The sequence below is a fragment of the Schistocerca gregaria genome, chromosome X (genome assembly GCF_023897955.1).
Source record: "Schistocerca gregaria isolate iqSchGreg1 chromosome X, iqSchGreg1.2, whole genome shotgun sequence".
Taxonomy (NCBI): domain Eukaryota; kingdom Metazoa; phylum Arthropoda; class Insecta; order Orthoptera; family Acrididae; genus Schistocerca; species Schistocerca gregaria.
This window is the reverse complement of record NC_064931.1, coordinates 168,744,426-168,763,850: the sequence shown is the minus strand read 5'-3', so window position 1 is coordinate 168,763,850 and position 19,425 is coordinate 168,744,426. Positions and strand designations below refer to the sequence as shown.

Here is a 19,425-nt window from a genome sequence, read left to right as displayed (position 1 = left end):
CCACAGATCACTAGCGAAATCGAGTTCTAAGCATCGTATAGTATTAGGTGCACGCAAAGGGGCAACGCTGTCCATAGAGAGCCCCGCGCCTATAACCATGGCGCTCGATTTGTGGACGTTAAGGCAGTTACCAAAAGTTTCGCCGTAGGTGGTAACCCTCGCCAGTGTCTCCCTGACCTCTGCATAAGCAGTGCTGCTGAATGCATAGTCACAGAGAGGCTTTGAGGAAGGCCGCAGAACAACGGATCCATGGCGAAAGCATACAACGGTGCAGAGAGCGGGCAGCCTTGACGCAGTTCGACGGATCGAGATGGGGGGGGGGGGGGTGAGATGGCCATTGCAGAGTACACGAGAAGTAGCTCCACGAAGGAGACGCATTACGACGTCGACGGTAGCATCAGGGTAGCCCATATTGCGGAGCACCTCTTCCAGGTAGTCGTGATCGACCCGATCGAACGCCTGGCTGAAGTGAAGAGCTGCCAAAAGTCCAGGCATACGACGAGCGTCAGCAAGAGCGATTATGACACGATAGCGACAGAGGCCAGTGCGGATGTTATTGACACCTCCTAAAGAAGTTTGGCTGGGGGAAACCACGTACCCAGCAGTCCGTTTAAGCCGCGCAGCTAACAGCCGCTGTTGAGTAACGTCAAGCGGCGGTAATCGCATATCCGTGAGGTGCCCCGAGCCTTGTGGATGGGAATGAGGAAACCATCGAGGAAACCGTCTAGAATCGGCACGAAACGTGACATAAGGTCGTGACAAATTTCCGTCCACACTGGCGTCAGAAGGGAACGACATGTCCGATAAAACCCCAATGAGAGGCCGTCAGGGCCAGGGGACCTGTTCGTAGAATCCGCTTGAATAGCATCGTGGACTTCGTCCCCTGTGACGTTAGCAAGCATATCCATCGTCGCATCCACGGAAACTGAGCCGAAGGAGAGTCTGGAGACCGTCGCGTTGTTGGTAGGGTGGTGACATCGTTCGGAGTACAGCATAAAATAAAGTGCATGGAGTGCAGACACTATATCCCGTTGGGTATCATAAGGCCGCCCTTCATCACTTCGAAATAGTTCAAATCGCTCTTCTGAGGTCATCAGTCCCCTTAAAACTACTTAAACCTAACTAACCTAAGGACATCACACACATTTATGCCGAGGCAGGATTCGAACCTGCGAGCGTAGCGGTCGCGCGGCTCCAGACTGTAGCGCCTAGAACCGCTCGGCCACTCCAGCCGGCATCATCAGTCGTAAGAACATTAATTGAAGTCCTCCTAGGCTGCAGTGCTCTGCTATGACATAGTACATAGATGGACGCTCTTGCACTAACCCGTCGTGTATGCGCCCTGATCACAGCTCCCCCAAGGTGGCGGTGATACAGGGATGTGATCCGTGTCTTGGCACGATTCACCATGGCCTGGCACTCTGGCGAATACGGCATCACAGTACACTCAGGGAGAACGCTGAATTAGAATTACTGAGTTCGTTGCCGCAGTGACGCAACCACCCTTCCGCAACCTATCAAGGCCTTGCGTAGAGCAGGCTATGCACAGAGCACCCACCAAGACAGGGCAGACTAATACGTAGCGCGGCGTCGACGACAAGCTGTCAACGTGACCTCGATGAGCTGCCGGCAGTCGGGTGAAGTGGATCGTGTTCAGTTTCCAAAGTCCACGACTGCACTACACCCTTTAGCGGCAGAGATTGATGGCGCAGATATGTGTCATGGTCAGGCTTCAGGCCAACTTGCGTGACCGAGCCGTTCTAGGCGCTACATTCTGGAACCGTGCAACCGCTAAGGTCGCAGGTTCGAATCCTGCCTCAGGCATGGATGTGTGTGATGTCCTTAGGTTAGTTAGGTTTAATTAGTTCTAAGTTCTAAGGGACTGATGACCTCAGAAGTTAAGTCCCATAGTGATCAGAGCCATCTGAACCATTTTCTTCAGGCTTCACCAGCCTGCAGCTCGCTGACAATATCGCGGGAGATTTAAACACGATCGAGGCGGCTGGAAGCATGGCTGGTGAAATGCGTAAACCCTGCATGATCGCCATGAGCGTGCTCCCAATAATTCACAAGGCTGAGGTGCTGGAGAAGTGATGCTAACGCCACGCATGGAGAGTGACGTGGTAGTTGGCTTTTGGGTGCCCGGATACAGTTGAAATCGCCTCACATGATCAACGCATACTGCCGACTCAGGAAAAGAGACATGACTGGCTCTGAGAAGAAAGTGGTTCGTTCACGGCAGCGACCCGAACTAGATGGAGAATAGATACTGACGATCCTGACGCCACTAAACCTCTGGCATCAGGCAACTAGGCAACTGCATCAGTGAGGACACCATCACGTAAGAAGGTCACCACCCCACTACCAGTTGGGGTGTGCGGCCCATCCTGTGGATGGTTTTTAAGGCGGTTTTCCATCTGCCTCGGCGAATGCAGGCTGGTTCCCCTTATTCCGCCTCAGTTACACTATGTCGGCGATTGCTGCATAAACACTTTCTCCACGTATGCGTTCACCATAATTACTCTACCATGCGAACATTGGGGTTACACTCGTCTGGAATGAGAAGATCCCGGGTTGGTGGGAGGGAGGAGGGGGGAGGAGGGAGAGGAGGAGGGGATGGAGGTCGACAGGATAACCGTTGGTTCGGTGTGGGGCGGCGGTGGGGTGAGTGGACTGCTGTAGCCTGTCGTGGGGTTGAGTAACGCTGAGGGCTACGGCGAGACGAAGCCTCTCCGTCGTTTCTATGTCCCCAGTTCAATAAATACATACATACATACAGATTCAGAGGGGGCGCAGCAGGCAGCAGCGGCGCAGACGCGTAAGATGGGTGCAACACATTGGGTGCCGCAGGAAGAGCGACGTTTCCGACGGCGCCTGACCATTCTACGTCCGAGACATTCAGAACAGAGATGGCCTTCCCGGCCACAACCTGAGCAGGTGCGCGGCTGCCCATCGTACAAGACGACAGCTCTGCAGCCGGCAATAACGAAGGAGGAAGGTACGTGTTTCCATAGTTCAATTTTTATCTGACGGACACCACTGAGGACGCGGTATGTATCCAACGTCTTCCAAGTTTCAGCAACGAGACTGACGACGTTGCTCTAAGGTTTAAAGGCGGCCACCACAACGTCCGACGGTATCTCAAACGGGAGCTCGAAAACCCGCAACGTTCGGAGACTGTGATCATCCACGACAGTCCCTATGTGTCCGTGAGAGTATCGGAAATGGAAATGAGCGTACGGCATTGTGGGCTGGGAGTTCCCCATTCGGGAAAGTTCGGCCGCCGAGGGCAAGTACTTATTGCATTCGACGCCACATTGGGCAACTTGAGCGTCGGAGATGAGGATGAAATGACAATGAGGGCAACGTAACTCCCAGTCCCTGAGTGGAGAAAATCACCTGCCCCAGCCAGGAATCGAATCCTGGCCTGACCACTCAGCTAACGGGGGCGGACGGAGTATGGGAACTTGAGAGCATTAGCATGGGGCCGCACAATGTCGGCGCATAGCTCGTCATTCGCCAACTTTAAGTACACAGCAGTACTAAGGATCGAAAAATGAATTCCGAGAACATCGTGTGGCAGGAGACGCATTTCATCCCGTTTGAAACGTTCTATATTTCATACGCCTTCGGTCGTTCGTGATCCAAAGGGAAAGTTAATTTAATTGTGGCTTGGCGGTAAGAAAACGCCATGATGGTCGTTGAAGACGGACTCTGACACAAGCAGCTCAACAGGCGAGACGCAAACAAGCCGTGCGCGCCTCACCACTGCCGAAGGCAAACTTTTGACCAACAGGAACTCAGACCTCTGGCACCTACGCACAGATACATCAGTTACATAACAGACGCGTAAAATTTCTCTTACAATTTTCTCAGAATTGCCAGAGTAGTGCACCTTCCTACGTGCACACTATGTTGTTTTAATGGCCTACTAATGGTGTACAAAGTTTGAAGTAAATCTATGATCCAAAGTCGTGGCCTACCCAGAGATATGACACTGTTACTGCCTGACGAACTGTTATTGTTTTGTCTGTGTCAGCGAATGACTGATGTCATGTTTCTCCTACTCATTGAGTTGTATTAAAACAGCCTTACTTTAATTTCGTATTCCTTACTACAGACTATATACTACATTTCAAGATGACCGAATCTAAAACGCACACATGAATCAGTCTGAAATTTACACCAGAGCAGCAGATCGGTACGACACATACACGCCCATGAGCTGTTAGTAGTGGAAGACAAACAACAAAACTTCCCCCTCCCGTATCCTGTGAGCCCCAATTGGCATTTCTGTCTCTGCCTCTGAGGTGAGCGACCACCTATACTTAGCTCACGGGCTCATTCTCCAATGTCACTTAAAATCAAACACATCTTAAAATATTATTGTCTCTGCAAGTATTTTTGTCTGTTACTTACAAGGGAACGTCACCATCGCACCCTCCTCAGATTCAATTATAAATTGGCACAGTGGATATGCCTTGAAAAATTGAACACATCAATCGAGGAAACAGCAAGAAGTTGTGTGGAACTATGAAAAAATAAGCAAAATATACAAACTGAGTAGTTCATGCGCAAGATAAGCAACATCAGGTATAGTGTGAGCTCCAGAGGGCCGTGGCCCCGTGGTTAGCGTGAGCAGCTGCGGAACGAGAGGTCCTAGGTTCAAGTATTCCCTCAAGTTAAAAGTTTACTTTCTTTATTTTCGCAAAGTTATGATCTGTCCGTTCGTTCATTGACGTCTCTGTTCACTGTAATAAGTTTAATGTCTGTGTTCCGCGACCGCACCGGAAAACCGTGTGATTAGTAGACGAAAGGACGTGACTCTCCAATGGGAACTGAAAACATTTGATCGCAAGGTCATAGGTCAACCGATTCCTCCACAGGAAATCACGTCTGATATATTCTATACGACACTGGTGACGGCATGTGCGTCACATGACAGGAATATGTTGTCGACGCACCTAACTTGTACACTTGGCGAATGGGTAAATAGATTCTTCTACCGTGCCCGATTTAGGTTTTCTTGTGGATGTGATAATCATAAATTAAATAAAAAAATTAAACCTTCCACTCGATGGAAGACTTGAACCAAGGACCTCTCATTCCGCAGCTTCTCACGCCAACCACGGGACCACGTCGCTCCTGAGCTCACACTATCCTTGATGTGTTGTGCACGAACTACTCAGTTTGTATAGTTTGCTTATTTTTTTTCATAGTTCCACACAACTTCTTCCTGTTTTTTCGATTGATCTGTGTTCAGTTTTTTAAGGCCTATCCACTGTGCCAATTTATAACTAAATCTGAAGGGGTTGCGATGGGGATGTTCCCTTGTTAGTAGGAAAATTATACTTTAAGAAGCTCTTAACGTTAGATGACATTTCAGGGTTCGGCTGTTAGTTAATAGACACACATTATTATCAGATGCAGCTGACAAGGGAAGTTCCCCATCACATAGCCTCAGATTTAGTGGTAAGATGGCCCAGTGGATATCCCGTCAAAAACTGAAATCAGATCCAGCATGAAAACAGGGAGAAGGTGTACTGAACTGTCAAAAAAAGAAGAAAAATCGAAACAGCGAACGGTCCAAGATCAAGATGTGTAACATCGAGCGCACTCGAATAGCAACGGCGTCGTTGTTGTATGGTTACAGTGTTGGACAGTAGAGGGGGATATTCGTGCTCAAATCACCCTTATACCCATTTTTTTCAGAAAATGTCCCGTCAGTCATTGCCGTTCCTCACAAGCGACTTCTAATCAAGCTGCGGGCCTATGAGGTATTGTCTCAGGTGTGCGACTGGATTCGTGATTTCCTGTCAGGAAGGCCGCAGTTCGTAGTAATAGACGGCAAATCATCGAGTGAAACTGAAGTGATATCAGGTGTTCCCCAGGGAAGCGTCCTGTGACCTCTGCTGTTCCTCATCTATTTAAATGACCTGGGTGACACTCTGAGCAGTTCTCTTAGGTTGTTCGCAGATGATGCTGTAATTTACCGTGTAGTAAGGTCATCCGAAGATCAGTATCAGTAGCAAAGCGATTTAGATTGCTGTATGGTGTGGCAGGTGGCAGTTGACGCTAAATAACGAAAAGTGTGAGGTGATCCACATGAGTCCCAAACGAAATCCGTTGGAATTCGGTTACTCGATAAATAGTACAATTCTCAAGGCTGTCAGTTCAACTAAGTACCTGGGTGTAAAAATTACGAACAACTTCAACTGGGAAGACCTCATAGATAATATTGTGGAGAAGGCGAGCCAAAGGTTGCGTTTCGTTGGCAGCACACTTAGACGATGCAACAAGTCCACTAAAGAGACAGCTTACACTACACTCGTTCGTCCTCTGTTAGAATATTGCTTCGCGGTATGGGATCCTTACCAGGTGGGTTTGACGGAGGTCATCGAAAGGGTGCAAAAACAGGGCAGCTCGTTTTGTATTATCACGTAATAGGGGAGAGAGTGTGGCAGATATGATACGCGAGTTGGAATGGAAGTCATTAAAGCAAAGACGTTTTTCGTCGCGGTGAGATCTATTTACGAAATTTCAGTCACCAAATTTCTCTTCCGAATGCTAAAATATTTTGTTGAGCCCAACCTACATAGGTAGGAATGATCATCAAAATAAAATAAGAGAAATCATAGCTCGAAGAGAAAGGTTTAGGTGTTCCCCGCGCGCTGTTTGGGAGTGGAATGGTAGGGAGATAGTACGATTGTGGTTCGATGAACCCTCTGCCAAGCACTTAAATGTGAATTGCAGAGTAATCATGTAGATGTAGATGTAGACATGTCCGTTCGATGTATTCAATTTTGTGTCTGTGTCGTGGTGTAACGTCCGTTTACAGCAGCGAGGTGCAAGGAAGAGACAACCAGATGTACGTACCTTGTAGTTGTCCCACGCACGTACCACATGTTATGGCTCTTGCGTTCCGTTTTGGGAATTTTAACTTTGAATTTCTTTGTTGTTACATAGTTCACAACCGTTGATTTATTGTTTTCATTTCTGTGAGAGGTCTATTCGCCATCTTGCCTGCTCGGACTGTTCATCACATTTACTTGCGACAGTAATATATTCTTACCACATGACTCATATTCTGTAACCAATGTACAGTACACTTGTGAAGACTACAGAAGGGGAACAGGCACGTCAATGGCAGGAAGGAAAGTTCATAATTTTATGAAAGAGAAATTTGGCGTACGAGCGAAATTTGACCCTCTTTGCATTCCAACACCGTGACCACATAACCACGACGCTATGATTGCAGCAACTAGTTGATGTTGTACGTTTTCAGCTTGGATCGTTCGGTGTTTCTATTCTGCTTTTTTTCACAGTTCAGTATACTTTCTTCCTGTTTTCATGCTTGATCTGTCTTCAGTTTTTAACGGGATATCCACTGGGCCATTTTACCACTAAATCTGAGAGAGGGTGCGATGGGGAGTTCCCTTTGTGAGAACCGCGGGCTTCACGAAGACTTTATTAGGACCACACGCAGCCTAGGGGCTGCAGAATGACGGGCCCTGCTATAGATGACCGTTGGCAGGTTACGAAGAACATACATAATTTGACATGGCAAGAAACAAAACAACACTCGTGCTGAGGACTGGACTGTCGAAGTTTCTGTGTAGACTTATTTCACACTATTTTTCACGCAGATGGTTGCAACGACTTCTGTCGCCACTCTATTAGAGAAAGTGCATATGAGGACAAGGTGAATTTTCCCGCCTGGCATGAAAGACTGTACAAAAATGCACTTCTTTCTCCATGTAGATCACTTTTAGGTCAATGTACTTCACCCAACAGTTTTACAGTGAGTAGTATTCAACTCTGAAAAGTTATAAAAAACCATATGATGCTGTCATAACTTCTTAAATGGACTCAAAACATTTCCTAACACAGCTTTTCTTATTAGGTACTAAATCTAGTGAACAGGGCGGGTGTTTCATTAATTTTCACTCCGAAACACTCAGTTTTTCCGTGTTTAAGCATCTTGGTAGACAGATGTGTTGTCTTCAAGAGAGGTGATTACTTATTTTTTCTTTTGCAATACAGGACCATGCCCATAGTTTCTATCCGTTCACTGGGTCAGGAAGGCTTGTGTGTAGTCTTCGCCAGTAGGCTTCTTATCCTTTGGAAGTTAGTCGACAACAGGAATATTTTTTCATCGCTCAAAACAGTTGCCATAACATTTATGGAAGTCCAAATAGGCTCACCATTTCTGTGATGATGCCATTGCTTCCACAAACTGCACTGAGTGTTGTCTAATTTCTCGCTGCACTGGCTGGCTCACATCTCAACTGTGGTAGCTAAGCTGTACACAAAATAAAGCAGTCTGGCGTTTTTTGGTAATAAATATGCTACCAGTCGCTTTTTTATGATTTATTCGACCATTAACATGTTTTCGAGCCACTGCAGGCTTATCTTCAGATGAAAGTGTTACAGAAACAGTATCTTGTGGGCCAAGTGTAGCTAGATCCAGTGCTGGTGTTTCTGGCGGAAATCACGGAAATTTAGTAATCGGTGACGAAACATTTACGAATCCGAAAGTTTTTTAGGTTTTGGGTACTTACAGTGCACTGCCTTGTGGTATTCGCATCATATTGCTTCTTATAACGTGCATTATTATGCTATGATTCAAATAAACACAATATGTAGCTACACTTGGTTTTACACTGGCTCATAGGATGTAAACATTCGATGTTTTTACAAAGAATACAGATATGACAGATACTGCACTTTTACTACATAATAGTCTTTGCCAAGAGATGCATTGTATTATGATACAAATATTACTAGTACGTGTTTTACATTTCAGTGTATGTTGCTAGCTGCTTACAAAAGGTAAACAGCTAGAGGTGAATATTTAATACATAATTAAAAACTTTTTGCAAGTTACGGAATACCATAGTCGTTACACACCAAGAAGAACAATATTTATGCAGGAAGATAAATTATTGTCATTTTTAATTTTATTTATTTATTTATTTTTTGTGCCAGGAAATTCTGGAAGAAAAGGCTTTGCGTTGCCTAAGTCATCGCTAGTTTAAAACATAAGTTTAAATCACAGTCGCAGTTCGTCATTCACAATGGATATACTGAAATAAGTCTTTTTTTGTAAAAGCTCCAACATAGTTGACAAATTTTGTTTCACACTTGCTTTTGGCACTCATCTTGTCTCACTGTTAATTTTTAATGTTCAGTACGTACTCATTCTTCTGGTACGTCCATGGCGTCAACTTTAATCGCCGGTCGCCCACTATCATAGTGTGCGCATTCGCGACAATTTCATCTGTGGTTGGAGTTGTCAGACATTCTCCACAAGTACCAACGAGTACCATCTTCAATAGAAATATGCCCAGATTTAAAGTCAGGTACCTATTTCTTAACCGTCAAAAGTACAGAAGCACCATATTGGAGTTTTGTGCCCAAGTTCCGTACTTGCGGAAAATAATGAACTAAGGACGTATTGCACTGATTGACTGTTCCGTCCATTCTTGGGGAATATATAATACATTACGAATGAAACATTGACAACAGTGGTGTAATATTCTACAATATTTATTATTTATTATTTGAACTGGTTGTCGGCTGTTGCGCCAGGTATATTATCTTTGTACCTGATGATGGCCTAACAGCCGAAAACCGGCTCGTGTAAAAATAATAAACATTCTAGAGTATTACACCAGTGTTGTGCGTGTTTCATTCCTAGTTAAGGATGGATCCGCCTTTTTGCAAGTACACAATTATTATTTTGCTTTAAGATCCAAACATGTTTCACTACAGTTGTGGCTTCCTAAGTAGGTTTTTTTTCTTATATTTTACACTTTGTATGTCCTGCAGCTACCAACTGCAGTCAGTGACAAGGCTAAATTACTACACGTTATCATTGCTGTATTTGGTTTGTTTTGTGCTGTGGCTGGTTCGTATTTGTGTGCCATACGTGTTTTTGTTATTTTTGTGTTGCTGGAATGATGTTTTCTCCTGCTCATTTGCCGGTCGGGGTGGCCGAGCGGTTCTAGGCGCTACAGTCTGGAACCGCGCGACCGCTACGGTCGCAGGTTCGAATCCTGCCTCGGGCATGGATGTGTGTGGTGTCCTTAGGTTAGTTAGGTTTAAGTAGTTCTAAGTTCTAGGGGGCTTATGACCTCAGATGTTGAGTCCCATAGTGCTCAGAGCCATTTTTGAACCTGCTCATTTGTGAATACTGAGTCTTATTATACAGGGTGTAAACGGTATAAGCGCCAAAATTATACAGATGGCACATCTCGCAATGCTTAACAAAAAATTCTAGTAACATGTTGGCGTATTTCCTACGGTTGTCCCAGAAAAAAACAGTTCCGTCTCAGGATAATGGTTTTGGAAAAGTAGATACTTGGCCGTGCACGTACGTGAGGAATCAGTTTCTTCTATTGCCCGTGTGCGTATTGACATCGCGAGCGTAAATCGTAAACACGTAGGCAATTGCGGCCTGAGTGGCTGCGTCATTGTAATACACCGAGCGACGACAGTAGGCGAGTAACCTGTGCAGATGTTATTGCAACTCTGTTAATTGTTAGGATGGAAGGGAGATTTACTATAGCTGAACTATGCGATATGCATTTAGTTTATGGCGAGGCAAAAGATGTTCCGAGGGCAGCTGTACGAATTTATCGAGAACGCTTCCCATAACGAAAACTTCCTGCACGATAGACATTTGCTGCTGTGCACCAAAGGTTTGTGTCATTGTAATTCTCAACTTGTATGCGATCATTATGCATTTACATCTTAATAAAGTACAGTAGTTATCTGCACCTTAGTAAATTTTCGTCCGCATGCGAAACGTATCTTCTGTTCTGATATGCTTTCCGTTTTTTTCACATCATGACAGAATACAACTGACGAGTACGTATTTAATTTCCTTAGATTGAGAGATACTGGCTCTTTACTGCCCCGCGCAGAAGGCAGAGGCCCACAACGCACCGACCGTACATTGGAAGCTGAGGAAAGAATTCTGGACCGCATCCAGGAGGATCCTTCTCAGAGTACTAGAAGCATCTCCCGCCACGTGGGTATATCGCACACTGTCGTTCGTCGCACTTTGAAAGAGGAGCGTCTGCGGCCTTACCACATTCAACGCGTATAAGCATTGGAAGAACAAGATTTCCCTCCATGACGTGAATTCTCAGAGTGGTTTTTGTTACACAGTGCGCAGTATGATTTTGTCAACAAAATACTCGTCACAGATGAAGCGTGTTTCATTCGAGACTGAATAACTAATTTCCACAACATGCACACGTGGAGTGTACACAATCCTCGCCACGTAGTGGCAACACATTTTCAGCGACGATTTTCCGTAAATGTGTGGGCGGGTATGCTCGATAATTACATTATTGGGCCCTCTGTTTTACCTGCACATTTGACTGGTAACCATTACCGTACGTTTCTAGAGGAAACATTGTTACCAATGTTGTTAGAAGACATTCCGTTAGGCATACGTCATAACATGTGGTTCCTCCACGATGGTGCTCCACCCCACATTGGTCACAGAGTACGTAGAATTTTGGATAGGACGATGGATCGGGCGTTCGGGTCCACGTCGATGGCCAGCACGCAGCCCTGATTTAAATCAACTAGATTTTTTACTTTTGGGGTCATATGAAGAAACTTGTTTACGGTGAGCCAGTAAATAATGTGGACGGATTGACGCAGAAGGTTTTAGATGCTGCCAATACCATGAAGGCCAATGTGCATATGTGTGAATGAGTGCGACGAAACTGGGTTCGCCGTAATGAAGCATGTGTAGAAGCGAATGATGGTCATTTCGAACATTTATTGTAGTATTGGTTTAAGAGCAAACGATGTAATGGGTTTTCTTTTCGTTACAATGTTGTTGTACAGAAGGAAAATAATGTGAATTTAGTATTCGTTATGGCATTGCCATAAAAAGGTGACACAGTTGATTGTGATTAATGCACAACTGTCTACTTGGTAACTGACTGAATTTGTACTAATGGAAAGACATTAGGTTTGATATTAGCTTGTCATTACTACTACGACCTTCGTTATCGACTTGTTGAGAAACATATTGGTTGTATTCAATTCACGCAAAGCGAATTACACATTCTTGACAACCCAAAAACCGTTTACATTCCTTTTTTCGGTACCACCTGATTATCACACCACGTTATTGTACACGTCTAATGATTTCAATCCTCTGGTCGGTTCGTTGCCTTTCTCTGGCCGCCCCGTCATTGTAGGCAATAAGCTCGGTACGCCGTGTACTGTCGGTTGACTACGTAAACAGAAATGCTAATACTATCTATCCTACGAACATTAGGTTTTAATAATACAAAAATAAAGTACATGATACAAGAAAATGTCATTAGACTTTTTGTCAAGCACACCGAGATGTACCATCTGTATAATTTTGGCGCCTTATACCGTTTACACCCTGTATGTTGCTGTTACTTGAATACACGTTTCACTGCACAAATAGAAACGTAAATTTTTGCAGTGAAACTGTGTCCAAGTCACAGCAACATAATAAGACGCAGTATTCACAAATGAGCAGGAGAAAACACCAGACCAACGACAGAAGACAACAAAAACGTGTTTGGCACTCAAGTACGAGCCAGCCACAGCTCACGACAAGCCAAATGCAGTTGTGATGAAGTGGTTAACTAATTTAGTGTTGCGGCTGATTTCAATTGGTAGCCACTGGACACACACAATGTAAAATAAAAGAAAAAAGCGCGCTTAGGATGCCACTACTGTGGGTATTAAAGCAAAACAATAATTGTGTATGTGTAAAAAAGGCGGATCAATCCTTCATTCCTTAAAATAACATCACATAGGATGAATCTTTATCAGTTTGAGGTAAATTTCTGACGAGGTTGATAAAGCGTTCAAAATGCCGAATTTTTCGACAGTGCGGCATTTTTCTAGCTTATCACACGCGCATTTAAAAAGCCGTATGAACTAGTGCATTTCGCAGATTTGTGTTACTGCGCAACATAACGAAAACGGGAATGTCATTTGTATGAGCGCCATCTGTGAGCAAGATAAAGAAATTTTCATCTTGCTCTCGTAAGCTTGAATCCCAGTACCTGGAAAGAATGCGCGCTTCAGGTTGTGAGTTCGTAAACAGTCGGCGTCTCACCTAGACAGCGCTCGAGCCTACTGATTCGGGCAACAGCCGTCGGAGCGCTGCCGTCAGCTGTGAGAAGCGGACGCTGGCAGTGGGTTGTCAGCTGACGCGCAGCGAGGTCGGAAAGGCCTGGAGGTCGGCTGCCGTGTCATCGCAGGACGCTACGTGTGGCGGGGCTCACTTGCCTGGGCGCCACCATCGCAGTTGTCTTCTCGCTCTACATCTCCCTCGGGCACACCGAGAAGCAATCCTCCAGTACGTTGAAACTCGTGTCTATTGTGAGTACCTATGTTACTCAGCACGCACTCGGATATTCGCTTGAAATAATCAAAATGAATCATAGTCTTAAGTGACTGAAAGTGGCTACAGGCGTACATAACTGCATGCTTGACGAGTATTCATAATCAGACGTCTTGCACAAGCGTGAACAAAACCCTCTCGCCTTCACAGGGCTCAAACATGCTTGCACGTATGTGAAATGCGTCTGACTCACCCGGGGAGGCCACGACATTCGGATATCGAGTTTACTTCAAACTTTGTATACTTTCAGAAGTCCATCGGGGCAACTTAATTCGCAAGTAGCAACGCATACTACTTACGCGACTTCGAGAAAATCGCAAGAGAAATGTCACGCGTCATTGCTGTACCAACCAGTGCGTTGCGTCCCTGAACACGAGATGGCAGCTGTCATGTGCTCAGCGTTCAAGCGTTATCGGGGTCCCTGGATCGAGCCCTGCTCGTGTTTTTTTTATTTATATTTATTTAAATACTAGTCACATTATTTCGTACATAGCACAATTGAAAGAAAATATGATGTAGACACATGTGTCTGAGGGAACGTTTCTTGATTTTTCCAATGTTGCTTGGCTATTTGCTAACTTCTCTTACCACAACAAAAATTATATTTATAATTATCGACAAGTAAATGACCCAACCCATAATGTTTTCCTGAAAATGTATGCCTGTCGCAATTTCAGAAATCCTTTGTACCTGCAATCGGGAAAGGCAGTGAGGACTGCTTTACAACTGAACATTTCGATCCACAGACACAGGTTTCAAGGAGGAGAGATACGCTTGGAAAGCCAAAGTCACACATCGATACATAAAGGTGTACGCGACTTTATTAAATAATACAACGCGTTACACTATGCCAGATCGTGAAAATAATGTAAGATTAATCGGCGGATGTGCTTTCGACATTACAAGGTGCAGTATAATATTTTTCATACAAACCCGGGAAACAAATTAAAAGGGCATCTACTGCATCTAATGGAATGTAATTACCCCGCACACACAAGAAATCTTCAGCGTTTCCAAGGAGAAACAAAGCTCGTCGATACTTTGTAAAACTTCTTTCTTCCGATAATTTGGATACAAACCATTAGTAAGGTAACATTTTCGTAAATATAGGTGCCCGAAATTGGCGATGTACGACTGAATGTATTGTAATAGCATCTTCACGAGAAACAATATTTCGTTCGTTGTCAATCAACTATCAAGTTTTAAGGCGCTTGATAATTTTTAACTCGCCAATAGGAATACAAGTCGCATAATATTTATTATAATAAAAAGTAGTAAACAGCGAAATAACATTGGAAATTCAATAAAAGTTCAAGCAAATATGTGTGTTTTTTCATCATAGTACCTTTCAAATATGTACGAAATAATAAGACTAGTGTTGGAGAAAAATATAAATTTAAAAAACCATTAGCGGTACTCGATTCAGCGATCCACCGGTTGAGGAACTTTAACGCTTACCACATAACTACCGTCATCGTGTGCTTAGGGTCGCAACGCCTCGGTACTTCTCTTGCGATTTTCTTGAAATCGCCTACGTAGTACGCCATACTTCTTGCACATTGTTTTGTCCTAATCGTCTATTACAAGTATAGCCGGCCGGAGTAGCCGAGCCGTTCTAGGCGCTACAGTCTGGAACCGCGCGACCGGTACGGTCGCAGGTTCAAATCCTGCCTCGGGCATGGATGTGTGTGATGTCCTTCGGTTAGTTAGGTTTAAGTAGTTCTAAGTTCTAGGGGACTGATGATCTCAGAAGTTAAGTCCCATAGTGCTCACAGCCATTTTTATTAGAAGTATACAAAGTCTGAAGTAAATCCATGATCTAACGCATGGCCTCCCCTTGGCAGCTGATGATGCGCTCGCATGACTGGTGCAAGTTAGTAAATTATTTTACAAAGAAATGGAATTTTCCGCACTGTGCTGGTTTCATCGGTGGAAAACAAGCATAGAAGAGTTTCTGCAGCTACAGACGGCTCACTTGATTTTCAGTACAAACATACTCTGAGACTGGTTCTACATGTCACAACAGAGTTAAATTATACATTTTTCGTGTTCGATCTGATGTTCTGTCGCTCAAATGTCAGAATATCGGGTGGTGATGGTGGTCTTCGGAACAGAAAATCTCTCAGAGCTTTCACAGCACGCTTTAGAATTTTAACACCGCTATAAATTTGGAAGTGGGTCCTATTGATAAAGTACTAAAAGTAACTGTTGCTTTACATACTTATTTAATTACCGATATAGGTCGAACGTATGATCCTTGTGATTCTGTAGTTTGTGATATCACATGATATTAAGCAATTCATGTTGGCACAGCATCCACAGCCGGCTCCAGCGACTTTTGCCGCCCCGTGCGGAAATTTCAAGCGCCGCCCTCTCCCTTGTATTTTCGGACATCATCAACCATTTTTACAATGGCATTCATCCATGACGTCTTAATTTCACATATCACACTTCCTCATACGTAGTTTTGACATGAATACGTCTTTAATACCAGAGACTGGTGTGGAGCAATGGTCAGAGAAACGGAAGTGAAATGTTTACTACGTAATACATTGAGATATAGGCATCCTAACTGCAAAATTAATTGTACAACCAAAGGAAGTTATTTCACAAGCAGGGTCTGTAACTAATGCGTGTTCACTTTTCGTCGGATCGGCCGCCGTGGCAGAGCGGTTCTAGGCGCTTCAGTCCGAAACCGCGTTGCTGCTACGGTCGCAGGTTCGAATCCCGCCTCGGGCATGGATGTGTGAGATGTCCTTTAGTCAGTTAGGTTTAAGTAGTTCTAAGTCTAGGGGACAGATGACCTCAGATGTAAAGTCCCCTAGTGCTTAGAGCCATTTGAACCATTTTTCACTTTTCGTCGTTTCCTGAGCAGCGGACAGCGTGCGGCGCAAGACATGTAACAAACAGCATACCTGAGTATTACACTGTCGACGGTATCGTCGCCGCTTTTACTGTACAAAGTGGAAGATCATAGGACAGCGAGTGACTTGTATGTATTTGTTGAAAAAGAAGGGTGAAAATCGTCAGTGCGTAGTCAGTGTGTCCGCAGTACATACAGGAAAAACAGCTGCATTCGAATATCGAGAAATTTTGAAAGCACTTTCACGTATTGCAGAGGAAAGTAACAATTACATTGTGTATAAAGTTATTGCAATGAAAACAGTATGAAACACGGCGTAACTGGATAAGCAGTTCGTGCAATGCATTTTAATTGCTTCAGTCCAAAATAAGGTCTGACAGGTTTTCTGTGATAACTTTAATATTAATAGCTATTACTTCTGGCTTCAACACTGAGAAAATAGGGAATGAGGGAATACTTCAAAGAAGTTACAGAATTAGGTGAAAAAAGTAATTGCATTGATTGTGGCAAGAAATAGTGCAATGTGAATGGTATTAATAGCAAATCAAGGACAGGGGTTGGTGGAGAAAACTGCCGTATTCCTTTCAGAGTGTAAACATCTCTTAATAGCAACGTCTGGGTTAAAAATAGTATGTTATGTGACGGGTAGTGCATAATTTACCTATTCTTTCTCTATTTCAAACTATTTTTTCAGCTGTATTCCTATAGTTTATTTAAGGAATTTTCACGCCATCATATGTTGACATTTATCTTTATCTCTTTATTACAAAGTTTTTCGCATAACGGGAGGGTAGGGGGGCTCTCGAGCTGGTGTAAGTACATTTTAAGTTTATGTAGACGTCTAGTAAAAATAGTGGCCAACATTGGTTGTAGCAGTCTTTGCTACTTCGCAAGGCGCAACGAAAGTAACTAAGTCCAGCGCTTCCTTTGTCATCTGTTTTCACAATACCGTAGACAGCTTCCAGTAGGGAATTAGATTCTGTGAACGATTTGTATTTCCAACTTTTTCTCACACTTCTTCATTTATAAAAAACTGTCATTGGGTTGGTTAATTCCTCCTTTCGGAACTTCTCAAGCCTAGGATTTGGCCGCCCCCCCTCTCCGTCCCCCCTCCACCCGACCCCACGCCCTCCACCAGGGCCGGTCTTGCGAACACCAGATAAATCGGTATGTTAGTAGTACGGAACTTTGTCTCTGTAAACATTCCACATGATCATAAATATGTTGAAAAATTCATGACCTGCTTTATAAATGAGTGACAAGTTCCTGGGCGACAAAACATCGTGCATTAACAAAATAAAACTACGAATGAAAGTTTTATACAAACAAATAAAGGCAACTATGATAGAGGTGTTGTATGTTGTTGTTGTTGTTGTTGTTGTTGTTGTTGTAGTCTTCAGTCCTGAGACTGGTTTGATGCAGCTCTCCATGCTAAGCTATCCTGTGCAAGCTCCTTCATCTCCCAGTACCTACTGCAACCTACATCCTTCTGAATCTGCTTAGTGTATTCATTTCTTGGTCTCCCTCTACGATTTTTACCCTCCACACTGCACTCCAATGCTGAATTTGTGATCCCTTGATCCCTCAGAACATGCCCTACCAACCGATAGCTTCTTCTAGTCAAGTTGTGCCACAAACTTCTCTTCTCCCCAATTCTATTCAATACCTCCTCATTAGTTATGTGATCTAACCATCTAATCTTCAGCATTCTTCTATTCTCTTCTGGTCCAAACTATTTATTGTCCATGTTTCACTTCCATACATGGCTACACTCCATACAAATACTTCCAGAAACGACTTCCTGACACTTAAATCTATACTCGATGTTAACATATTTCTCTTCCTCAGAAACGCTTTCCTTCCCCTTGCCAGTCTACATTTTATATCCTCTCTACTTCGACCATCATCAGTTATTTTGCTCCCCAAATAGCAAAACTCATTTCCTACTTTAAGTGTCTCATTTCCTAATCTAATTCCCTCAGCATCACCCGACTTAATTCGACTACATTCCATTACCTTCGTTTTGCTTTTGTTGATGTTCATCTTATATCCTCCTTTTAGGACACTGCCCATTCCGTTCAACTGCTCTTCCATGTCCTTTGCTGTCTGTGACAGAATTACAATGTCATCGGCGAACCTCAAAGTTTTTATATCTTCTCCGTGGATTTTAATTCCTACTCTGAAATTTTCTTTTGTTTCCTTTACTGCTTGCTCAATGTACAGATTGAATAACATCAGGGAGAGGCTACAACCCTGTCTCACTCCCTTCCCAACCACAGCTTCCCTTTCATACCCCTCGACTTTTATAACTGCCATCTGCTTTCCGTACAAATTGTAAATAGCATTTTTCTCCCTCTATTTTACCCTTGCCACCTTCAGAATTTGAAAGAGAGTATTCCAGTCAACATTGTCAAAAGCTTTCTCTAAGTCTACAAATGCTAGAAACGTAGGTTTCCCTTTCCGTAATCTTCATTCTAAGATAAGTCGTAAGGTCAGTATTGCCTCATGTGTTCCAACATTTCTACGGAATCCAAACTGATCTTCCCCGATGTCGCCTTCTACCAGTTTTTCCATTCGTCTGTAAAGAATTCGATTTAGTATTTTGCAGCTGTGACTTATTAAACTGATAGTTCGGTAATTTTCACATCTGTCAACACCTGCTTTCTTTGGGACTGGAATTATTATATTCTTCTTGAAGTCTGAGGGTATTTCGCCTGTCTCGTACATCTTGCTCACCAAATGGTAGAGTTTTGTCAGGACTGGCTCTCCCAAGGCTGTCAGTAGAGGTGTTGTAACGAAATCAAATAATTCTTCAAAACCTACCTGACTTACTTTCCATTGTTCTAAATTAGTTGCAGACCACCTAGGTACCTCTTGCTCACAAAGACAGCTAAACAAATGAAAATACCACTGCATTGGTTTGTACACCTGGCATGCAGCAGTCCGTAATTTATAATTGCTTTCCACATTTTATTCTTTCCCTACGATTATTTGATCTCGGTGAATTTATCTTCTCAATTACTGCATCTGTCTCTACTACCGAATAAACTGCATTATATGTAACTGAAAGGTTATTCGCAGCATCTCTTTTCACTTTGTCATAACACGCCTTCTGTATCATATTCCGTAGGAAAGGCTGATTTTC

At 43.8% G+C, this 19,425-nt stretch overlaps 1 protein-coding gene across 1 annotated transcript in view; it reads left to right on the top strand.

Moving 5' to 3' along the window:
* The first annotated feature begins 13,333 nt into the window (after positions 1-13,333).
* The window catches only part of LOC126298982 (lysosomal acid phosphatase-like), a 725,001-nt gene continuing 718,909 nt past the window's right edge, over positions 13,334-19,425 (top strand). The window contains exon 1 of the mRNA XM_049990605.1: positions 13,334-13,395. The gene's annotated coding sequence lies outside the window, so the exon portion shown is untranslated. The remainder of the gene's footprint in view (positions 13,396-19,425) is intronic.